General features: G+C 37.2%; 1 long non-coding RNA gene across 1 annotated transcript; it reads left to right on the forward strand.

Annotated features, from left to right (window-relative positions):
• Window positions 1–28: 28 nt before the first annotated feature.
• Window positions 29–8,955, forward strand: LOC131203269 (uncharacterized). Its single transcript, XR_009156329.1, has 4 exons — window positions 29–164; window positions 1,368–1,460; window positions 6,268–6,389; window positions 7,759–8,955. It is a non-coding gene; the product is annotated as an uncharacterized LOC131203269 (long non-coding RNA).
• Window positions 8,956–12,128: the final 3,173 nt, after the last annotated feature.

A 12,128-nucleotide genomic window follows, 5' to 3' on the forward strand; every position in this document is an offset into this window, starting at 1 on the left:
GGAGACGGTCTGGCACGAATTGGCCACGCTGTGAAGGGGCAGCCCGCTGAAGCTTCAGGAGAGGGTCCAGTAACGATGAAATAGTAGATTGTTTTAATTCCAGGCATAAAAATACTCCGTACACCGAACTAGACTGTGTTGTTTCTCTGTGTCATATAAAATATGTGGGTATATGCATAGTTTTGTATTTATTTATTTGTTTGTTATTAGTTATTTATTATTCTGTCATGGTTATGTAGTGTATATTGGAGGTTGTGACCCTTTGAGAGATGTATGTAACGAAATTTCATTTTAATGTATGCCGATTAGTCTACATTCAGAGTGACAATAAAAGTTACTCTTATTGATGAAGGTATCTTTTCTTTTGTGTACACTGAGAGCATATGCACCAAGACAAATTCCTTGTGTGTCCAATCACACTTGGCCAATAAAATTCTATTCTATTCTATTCTATTCTATTCTATTCTATTCTATTCTATTCTATTCTATTCTATTCTATTCTATTCTCCTACATTTTTTTTCAGTCTTTTATTTTTTCACCTCCTCCTATTGATTTCAATGGACCCAAATCAACGGGGGCGGGGGGGGGCGGGATCACATTGATGGAGCATTCAGTAGGAAGAAAGGAGAGGACTCAAACATTCTGTTCATTCCACCTTCTTCATGTTTAATTCTTTGAAAAATGATCTTCTAAGATACCAGAGAAACATTAAAGATATCAGGAGATACCACGGACCTGTAGCTGACGAGTTGAAATTCTGATGCTTACTTAACATTGTTAATATAATATAATATAACAACAGAGTTGGAAGGGACCTTGGAGGCCTTCTAGTCCAACCCCCTGCCCAGGCAGGAAATCCTACACCATCTCAGACAGATGGTTATCCAACATTTTCTTAAAAATTTCCAGTGTTGGAGCATTCACAACTTCTGCAGGCAAGTCGTTCCACTTATTAATTGTTCTAACTGTCAGGAAATTTCTCCTTAGTTCTAAGTTGCTTCTTTCCTTGATCAGTTTACACCCATTGCTTCTTGTTCTACCCTCAGGTGCTTTGGAAAACAGCCTGACTCCCTCTTCTTTGTGGCAACCCCTGAGATATTGGAATACTGCTCTCATGTCTCCCCTAGTCCTTCTTTTTATTAAACTAGAAATACCCAGTTCCTGCAACTGTTCTTCATATGTTTTAGCCTCCAGTCCCCTAATCATCTTTGTTGCTCTTCTCTGCACTCTTTCTAGAGTCTCAGCGTCTTTTTTACATTGTGGCGACCAAAACTGAATGCAATATTCCAAGTGTGGCCTTACCAAGGCATTATAAAGTGGCACTAACACTTCACGTGATCTTGATTCTATCCCTCTGTTTATGCAGCCCAGAACTGTGTTGGCTTTCTTAGCAGCTGCTGCACACTGCTGGCTCATATCTAAATGGTTATCCACTAGGACTCCAAGATCCCTCTCACAAGTACTACTATTGAGCAAGGTACCACATATCCGGTACCTGTGCATTTTGTTTTTTTTGCCTAAATGTAGAACCTTACTTTTTTCACTGTTGAATTTCATTTTGTTAGATAGTGCCTAATGTTCAAGTCTGTCAAGATCTTTCTGTAACTTGAGCCTATCTTCTGGAGTGTTGGCTATTCCTGCCAGCTTGGTGTCATCTGCAAATTTGATGAGTTCCCCATCTCTCCCCTCATCCAAGTCATTGATGAAGATCTTGAAGAGTACTGGGCCTAAAACAGAGCCTTGGGGTACTCCACTGCATACTTCCCTCCATGTGGATGTAGTTCCATTGAGGACTACACATTGTGTGCGGTTGGTCAGCCAGTTACGAATCCATCTGGTGGTGTTGCTGTCTAACTCACATTTTTCTACTTTATCTAGTAGTAGGTTATGGTCTACTTTATCAAATGCTTTACTGAAGTCCAAGTAAATTATATCGACAGCATTCCTCTGATCCACTTATTCTGTCATTTTGTCAAAGAATGCGATAAGATTAGTCTGGCATGATCTGTTTTTGACAAACCCATGTTGGCTTTTGGTTATTACTTTGTTTGCTTCTAGGTGTTCGGTGATTCGTTGCTTGATTATCTTTTCCAGAATCTTCCCCGGTATTGAGGTCAGGCTGATAGGTCTGTAGTTTCCTGGATCTGTTTTTTTTCCTTTTTTGAAGATGGGAACTACATCAGCTCTTTTCCAGTCCCTGGCAGCTCAAATATATATCTATATTTGAAAGATATAGTGCAGTGGTTCTGAGATCACGTCTGCCAGTTCCTTTAGAACCTTGGGGTGTAATCCATCCGGTCCTGGTGATTTGAACTTGTCTAGGGTAGACAGGTGTTCACTTACCATTTTCTTCCCTATTTTAACTTGTGTTTCTAATCTGTTTTTTGTAGTGCTGTTTTTGATAGGTTGGATTGTTTTTTCCTTTTGTGTAAAGACAGATGCAAAAAATGAGTTAAGTAGATCTGCTTTCTCCCTGTTGCTTGTCATCTTCTTGCCATTTTCTCCCAGCAATGGGCCAATTGTTTCCTTGACTTTTTTCTTGTTTTTAACATGTTGGAAGAAGTTTTTGTTATTTTTTACTTTTGTCGCTAGCCTTTGTTCATTGTGAGCCTTAGCTTTCCTCACTTCATCTTTACAGGCTCGGGCTATTTGCTGATATTCTGCCTTAGTTATTTGCCCCTTTTTCCACTTTTTATATTTGTCCTTTTTGTCTTTCAATTTGTCAGATAGTTCTTTATGCATCCATGCTGGTTTCTTTTGAGATCTATTATTTTTCTTCTTCATTGGTATTGTGCTAGTCTGGACTTTTATAATCTCACTTTTCAAAATTTCCCAAGCTTCTTGAGTTGTTTTCCCCCTGAGGATTGTCATCCATGAAATCCTTCTCAGGCTCTCTCTAAGTTTATTGAAATTAGCTCTCTTAAAGTCCAAGACTCTAGTTTGACTTTGTTCTACAATATCGCATGGTCACTTGCCCCCAAGGTTCCTGTAGCTTCAACACCTTCTATCATTTCATCTCTGTTAGTGAGAATTAAGTCCAGTATAGCTGATCCCCTTGTTGCCTTCTCTATTTTTTGGGAAACAAAGTTGTCTGCTAGGTTTGTTAGGAACCTGTTGGATCTTCCACTTGGTGCAGAGTTTGTTTCCCAGTTGATGTCAGAGTAGTTAAAATTCCCCATTACTACTGTGATGTGCTTCCTACATACCTTAGTTAGCTGACTAGCAAAAAGTTCATCTACTTCCTCTGTTTGGTTAGGTGGCCTATAGTATAGACCTATGGCAATATCGTTTTTCACCCCTTTTATATTGACCAAAATACATTCAAGGTGATTTTCATCATTGTTGTGCTCTATTTCTGTAGAGATGTAGTTATTTCTTATATATAGTGCAACTCCATCTCCTCTTTTATTTGGTCTATTTCTTTTAAATAATTTATATCCCTCTAGCTGTTCCATTTGTCAGTTTCATCCCACCAAGTTTCCGTAATGGCAACAATATCATATCTGCCCTCATTTACTTGAATTTCTAATTCACCGTTTATTCCTCATACTCTGTGCATTGGTGTATAGACATTTGAGTCCATTTGGATTGACCTTGTGTTTACTGTCTACATAACCTGTGTTGTGCCTGACTGCCCCTACTTTCTTGCCACCTGTTGGTTTAGTGCACATGGTATGGCACTCACTGTTAAATGCTTGGTTTTGCTTGATAGCAGGGCTGATAGTCTTACCCACACAGACATCTATGTTACATGCACTGATAACCCTTTTAGTTTCCGATTGCTGGGGACAGAAATTTTCTGTATCAATTAATTCTCTGTTCCCACTGTTCAGTTTAAATGTTTATCCAGAAAATCTGTGAATTTATTGCTAAGTAACTCAGTCCCTTTCTTTGATGGATGCAATCCATCTCTTTTGTACAGTTTTTCATTGGACCAGTTGCAGACATTGTGACTAATAAAACCAAAGCCTTCCCTTTTACACCACTCCTTTAGCCACACATTAAACTCCACTACACGCTGGCCTTTACCTTTTTGTTCCTTATGTACTGGTAAAACCTCTGAAAAGATAAGTCCACAACCTATGCTATTAAGTTCATACTGCACAGAAATCATTCTGCACAGAAAGTACATCCTTTTTGGACAGATCATTTGTGCCAAGATGTATAATAGCATCAACATCAGGATCAGTAGTATCACAACAGATCTTGTTTTGATTAGACCTGTTGTGTTTGACTGACCCTTATTTTCACTTGTGCTTCATTTGTGATAATCATACATACCTTGCTTATTTTTTGTGTTCCATTTGTGGTAATCACGCACACCTATTTTTCCTAGCCATAAGCCTTTTATGATTCCTTTGAAGAGATGCCAGAAAGCTAGTTGTGCAAGTCAGGTATGTCCAATAGATTTCAAAATCCTCTAATTTAACCCCCTACCATGGCATCCCAGATGTTCATTTACTTGTTTCTTTAAAAAACCCTGAAAAGGTTTAGAAAGCATTGATTTTCAAGGCATCAAAAATCCAATATACCATATGGATATTCTTTTTAACCAGTTGGTATTTATTTATCTTTTGAAGCAACACAAGTGGCTTTTTCTCAGATATGAAATAGTAATAGCTTTTATCTACTTCTTCAGCCTATGTCACAAAGGTGCTTTTTCAAGAGGCAACTGGACTTTCTTATTTTTCTTTGAAGATGTTTCACTTGTTATCCAAGAAGCTTCTTCAGCTCTGACTTCCCCGCCATCCAGTCAGAGCTGAAGAAGCTTCTTGGATGAGAAGTGAAATGTCTTCAAAGAAAAACAAGAAAGTCCAGTTGCCGCTTGAAAAAATACCTTTGGGACAACCATTACCTGGATGACTGAGAATCTCCATAGACATTCTTCAGCCTATACATATTTAATCTGATTGTATTTTTATAAAAATGCCAGTGCTGGAAGAAATATTGACATGGCTTCAACTAAAGCAATATTTTAGCTACTTACCTCCAACACAAAATGTCCATTTATTGATCATGAATGTGAACTGATACCTTTGATAGAATTCAACGATTGTCTTTTTCTAGGCTCAGGAATTATGAAAGGAGGTTTGCCCACTGGAGAGGAGTCAAACTATAGTAAAAGGTGAAAGATCACCAGCCAAACACCAGTCACCAAATTGAGTTAACAAAGCTTTAGTCTCAAAGTCATATTGAATATGCAGTTTGAATGACTGTCCCAAGGATTTGTCTTTGGATTGTTCTGAAAGAAACAATTGAGCTATTGCAGGGGTGTCAAACTCAAGGCCTGGAGGCCAGATCCAGCCTGGCCCCCAGGGCTGTCCTGGAAACAGCAAAGGACAAGCCATAGTGGGCCGTGTGTGGCCCTCCCGAGCTCCATTTTTGCTGGCAGAGGGTTGCAGGAAGCCGAAAATGGAGCTCAGGAGCCCGTTATCGCTAGGAGAACACTTAGGCCACCATAGGCGCTCCTGACATCAAGCTGGCCATGCCCCCTGGCCACACACCCCCAGGTCAAACTCAACCCTGATGCAGCCCTCAATGAAATCAAGTTTGCCACCCCTGAGCTCTTAACTTAACATATAAGAGCTGAGCCAATGTCTTCACATCAGGTTGTTTGAGGGCAGCAGGCAAAAACAAAACAACAACAACAACAACCCCAGAACATTAATATGTTGTGGCTTGCTGAGGCAGGAATTCTGTGCCCATATATTTAATACATTTAATCTTCTTAACAATGTATCACTGGAGGATTACATATCTTGGATTTTTTGGCAAAAACAGCAACCTTTTTTCCTTTGATAATTAATAAAAAATAGTATTATTACTACAGTACTGAACACTGGTCCTTAAGGTTCTTTTGAGGACAAAGGAATGACAGATTCCTAACAGCCATAGAAGATTATAAGAAAGAAAGGATGCTATTTTGGGATAACATAATATTTTTCAACCCCATGTTATTCATCCAGTTTTGGCCTTAGTGCAGAGGTCTGCAAACTTGGCTCTTTTAAGACTTGTGGATTTCACCTCCCAGAGTTCAAGTCCACAAGTCTTAAAAGAGCCAAGTTTGCAGACTCCTGCCTTAGTGGAACATGTTTTAAAGTCCCGTCCTTTGCATATACTGTTTCCTCTTCCAAACTGACCTCAATTTACACACTTGTCTTATAATGCATATATGCCACACAATAATTGTTTTAATCAGATCAGCTAGAATTGAATTTTTCTAGCCACTCTTTGCAATGTATTAAGTCATCGTCTGATTTTTACAGTGTGAAATTTCCAGCTAACTGGACCTTGCTACTATGTGAAGATCCTCTATGTGATAGGAGGTACTCAGTGATTACTGATTAGAATGAGGATATGCTGATGACAGTAATTACTACTTTAGTAGGTCAGTGACCAGTGATTAATATGTATTAATGTTCTCTAATGAAATTTATTTATGCCGTTAATCCTTACCACCTTAATTCAGAGAGACTAGTGACAATTCATATTATTGTAATATGTTTTTAATAACATAAATAACTTTATATCTCCTTAACACATTGATAACTTAATTAACTTTAACTAATGATTTAATAGCTCAGACTTACAGTTAATAATGTAGACTAATACAACCATCAATGATTTCACAGCTAAAGCCTTCAGACAGGTGTTTTTACAGCCTAGCATATCACCCCCAAATTACCCTTCAACAGTCTTTGAATCGATATACTTAATTGCATAAATCTAGTATCAGGTTAAGCAAATATATCACAAATATATTCATAAGCAGTATCAGTTGTATACAACAACAACAACAACAACAAAAGTTTAAGGCACTTTAAAACCTCACAAATATTGGGTCTCTGCCAATTTAATTATGTCTATGAAATACTTCTTTTACAGATATTCCATACCCAAACACATAAAGAGCAAAGGAAAGCAGAAAACAAATAACCAAGGAGCTATTTTCTTATCCTAATCCTTCTCACCAACCTTTTCTATCGCTCCTAATGATTATTAATCAGCCTTGGCCACATTGAACTAAGGGTGCCAAAATATTATTAAGGCTCAGTCCTGGGCCAGGATTCTAATTTCAGGACTCAGTATCACATTTGGTCCGGCAGGTTTGATACCTCTGCTGTTATCAGACAGCTACCAATCTCACTGGTACTGTACCTTTTATGGAAGAACTTTGCAATCTTGGCAACTCTGTTGAATTTAGGCCATTTAAATCTAGAAAAGGCCAAATCAATAGTAAAAGAATTAAGGATTTGGATTGCCAAAATGCTCAATTCTATTACCAGCTGCAAGATCTTTACCAAGGGATATCTATACACTCTAACCCTAAGCAAATATATATCCAGAGTCTGCTTTGATGCCCTCCCTTCAGCACTGCTGGTGGGAAGATTTCAAGGGACTCCTTATTTACAGAGAAATGATTCTTGGGGATCCAGGGATTCAATTTGCCCATGTCCTCATAGGGTGTCTTTTTTTTAGGTGTCTTCAAGACATGCTTTGAACTTCCCAATTATCTCTAAATTTGGGAGTCATCCTGAGACATTTTACATTTATTTCTTTTTAAGGGATGCTAACTCTACATTCAGGTACTTTCATAAAGCCATACAGTTGTGCAACATTTAATTAGACATGTTATCTTATTGTCTTATTGGTTTTCCCCCCCCCGCTGATAATGAATTGCTGTTCCACACAATTTCTCTTTTCCTGCTGCAAAGGCAGGTCGAAGGCTATAAGAAAGATATTTGATTTGCTTTCAGATTCATATCTTCCTTCCACTGATGTGTGTCTTTTTCAACCTGATTCAAGTACAGAGCGTACAATACTGTAAGTAAATAAACTGAGGGCAAGAGCCCAGCAAGGTGTGCCAGTAATAGGCAAATAGAAGAAGCCTGATTAAAAGAATAAAATCGTCTCATTCTGAGAAAAAGGAATCCAATCCCAACTGAGATGAAATGAAAAAACTTCTAAATATTTGATGAGAATTGCTTTTATAACATTTATTTTATTTATTTCTAAAATGACATCTTACTCATTTTACCATACTTGCAATTAATTGTTTAAATTCCCCCTTACTCTCCTAAGAACCTCAAGTTGTGTTTGGATCCATGACTTCCCCACTAAACCATTCCATTGATCACTGTCCCTAATCAAAAGAATATTGGTTCCTCAGAACACTAACCAATCTTATGTGAAGAGAGAATCTTCGAGAGCATGTGAAAGTTTTCCATATTACATTTGAATGTTAGGAAATCAAACATCAAAGATCACAGACATTTGTTAATAAGACATTATGCTGATAGTATCACTGAAACAGCCCATTTCTTGTTAGCTTCCCACTTACATCCCTGGATTTATTCAACACCTGGAAGGATATGACTGTTTAGCATGACCATAATATTTTTGTTAGCACACTACAACCTCACAAAACTAAGTTCTTTCTGTTTCCAAGTCATTCCTGTTTTTCTAGCTTACAGTGATTGAAATGACTTTTCGGTACATCACACAAAGCCTTGTCTTAGTTATATCAGGGCTCCAAACTTTCTAGGTACAGAAATCCCCCCTCCCCCCCCACTGCCAATGGACTCCTTGGAAGTTGGATTAAGTTGGTTGACTCTGGCATGGGAACAGGTACCAGTATATGCTAGATATTTTCTGTCTTTTTTTTACAGAAGATGAAAGGTATCACTGATTATTTTAAAGAATGTTTATATCACTTTAAATGAGTCAGTTTTTTCATTAAATTACCCAAAAGAGAGCCACTGCTGTGTAGTGGTTAAGACACCAGGCTAGAAACCAGGTGATCAGGAGTTCTAGTTCCATTCAAGGTACAAAGCCAGCTAGATGACTTTAGGCCAATGATTGTCTTTCAGCCTGGGAAGGAGGTAATGGCAAACCACTTCTGAAATCTTGCCACAAAAACAGCAGAAAGTTGTCTAAATGGTTGCCTGAATCAAAAATTGATTTGTAGGAGTGTGCACACGCGTGCACACACACACACACACACACACACACACACACACACAAACTCTTTCTAAGAGACAAGCATATCGTTTTCTGTTTATAATTTCCAACTTTCTGAAAATTTCAAGCAAATCACTGCCAGCATCTGGGTTCCTATTCTTACTGGCAATCTAGTTCCCAAATATGGATACTGATCCTAATGTAACTAAAAAGCAACCAAGTTCAAGTACTTTTTTCTGTGTTTATCAGAAAATAAACAAGTATTATATCGTTCCTTGTCAGCATCTGCCACCTGTTGGTGAGATATCACACATGTGGTTCATAAAGCACAATAAGCAGGTAGTAAGTCTGGAAAGGGAAGAGTTTTAACTTAGATGACTCAAAGACCTCCCACATGCATATTTTTCATTAACAGCCAATATTCTTGCAAATAGCTACAACGTACATGTCGTCTATTTGTTGCGGTGGTCTATTTGTTAGTATGCTTAGCTGAGATTTTATCATAAATCCTATATTATCTAAAATTCAACTCAGTTTCTAAATAAGCAACTCATTTATAGAGAAGATCAATCTACATATCTGCTGAGCTAAGAAAGTTGTATGCATGATGACCAAGTATATCTTAGACCAGGGGTCTCCAACCTTGGCAACTTTACAACTTATGGACTTCAACTCCTAGAATTCCTCAGCCAGCATGCCCTGGCTGAGGAATTCTAGGAATTAAAATCTACAAATTGTAAAGTTGCCAAGGTTGGAGACTCCTGTTTTAGACCTTTCTGGATGTGAAGAGCAGGCAAGACCTCTACATTTCTGCTTTGTGTTGTATACAGATAGTCTTTGACTTACAAAAGTTCATTTAATGACTGTTCAGAGTTACAACAGCACTGAAAAAAGATCCATTTAACAACCGGGTTACTAACTTAACAACTGCAGTGATTCATTTAATAATTGTGACAAGAAAGATCATAAAATGGGGCAAAACTTACTTAACAAATATCCCACTTAACAACATAAATTTTGGGTTCAATTGTGATCGTAAATTGAGGACTATCTATAATGTAGAATAAGACTGCACATTCTCCTTCTCTTTCTCTTCTTTTCTCCATGCCCCTACCCCTGTGTCATTCTTCAACACAAGAAGACAATATAATGAAAAAGCTACTCACAACAAAGTCCTAACATCCAGAAATAATTGGAATATTCTATATTGCAAAGCTGTATAAACTGATTTTTGTTTTGTTTTCCTCTTCATATTAAATCAGCACTTATCCATCAATATATGCATTATGTATAATATCCAGAATATGTACATTATGAGACAATATATGCATCTTGAAGGGGAACTGGGTGGTTCAATTTTCTATATTTCTTTTCTATATTCAAGGTTGTATTTGGATTAGGATAAGACTAACAGATATGTGGATTCCAGATTCTCCTGCTCCCATTGATTTATCTAAAACGTATGGGTTATTTTATGAAATATTAAATGCTTTCACCTCTTTAAATGAAACAGAAAATCAAATTTCAATCCGAATCCTGCCAATTGTAGGATCAGGATAGGCAAGCAAGATACTTAAAAGGACTGGATCTAAATTATGGCAAGCATTAACTGCCAATATTTTAAAACATTTTATTCCTGAGCCATTCTTGCTTATTTGAGGCACAGTAGCATGATATTCCTGGATAGAAAAAAGTCTGTCAGATAATGAAATGCTGTTTCCTCAAGGCACATTTCAGTTACAGGATATGGATAAGCTGGAGCAGTCATCATCATTTCAAATCACTGTTTCCCCTTTTCATGTGTGTCAAAAAAAGCAAAAAAGCAGGATTCAATCATGTAGTTATGGCCACTATCATACCTTTTTCTACCCATACTTTCATGGACTGCCTTACTTTAGGTAGCCATTAAAAGACTTCATGTGATATGTTATGAATTGCTTATTTGTCCTGATTGTGAAAAATAAAGAACTTTATTGTGGAGAATTATTATGGAAATATTGAGCTGTATTATTAAACACTGGATGTATTTAAAATAGCATTTCTTATCTTGTAAAATATCAGAAATGTGATTTTTATTTGGATGAAAAGAGGACAGTGCTATTCTTTATAACTTCTGCAATGCTTCAATAATACATGAACTAATATTTCCTGGAGTAAGAGGAAGCTATTTATACATCAGAAGTACATTTGGCATCTACCTGGCTGCTAAGAATTTCTTGAAACATGCATGGATTGTCCTCCCACTGTTAGATCAGGCCTAATTCTGGTAGGACTTTGTAGGACATTCTTTTAGTCATTATTTCTCCTGAGATTACCTCACAACACAGCTGAATGATTAAAACCATTGTGAATTCGCCCTTTTATAAAATCATCCCAATCAGAGATGGGTTTCAGCAGGTTCTGACCAGTTCTGGAGAACCGGTAGCAGAAATTTTGAGTGGTTTGGAGAACTGGTAAATGCCACCTCTGACTGGCCCCTCCCCATCTATTCTCTGCCTCTGGAGTCCCACTGATTGGGAGGAAATGGAGATTTTACTGTATCCTTCCCCTGCCACATTCACCAAGCCATGCCCACCAAGCCACACCCACAGAATCAGTAGTAAACAATTTTGAAATCCACCACTGATCCCAATGTTATATGAATTATGTCTTCATTATCCAGTGCAAATAATTATTTACATTGCCTACTGAAAGGGGCAAAACAGTCAGGTTTATGCCTGTATTTTGAAACATAATGGGTTTTAAGTCAAAAACTTTTCAGATTAATACATTTCACAGGAGACTACCAATGAAATATAGTTCAGGAAAACTTTTTTAAAAAAAGTATTGCATATTTTTACAACCAAAGGCAAGCAAATAATGTTTACAACATGAAAAACCAATCTCAGAGATAAGATTAAGAGTTTAATAATTACACACTTTTTACATTATGAAAATAAGTCATAAATAGTGTAAAAATAATTCTGAAGTTCAACTTCTCACAAAGTTGGGACAAAAACCAAATACAAAACTAAAACAGGAGCAATTAAAACATTGATAAGCATAAGAAGAACCAGTAAAAGTTTTTTTTTTAAAGAAAGTGATTCATCCTATTTGATAAAGCTCAGTCTTGCTTTAAGTCTTAACCAGAGGCTACAATACAAAAATTAATATCAAATAAAAATGG

This window comes from Ahaetulla prasina, chromosome 8 (assembly GCF_028640845.1).
Source record: "Ahaetulla prasina isolate Xishuangbanna chromosome 8, ASM2864084v1, whole genome shotgun sequence".
Taxonomy (NCBI): domain Eukaryota; kingdom Metazoa; phylum Chordata; class Lepidosauria; order Squamata; family Colubridae; genus Ahaetulla; species Ahaetulla prasina.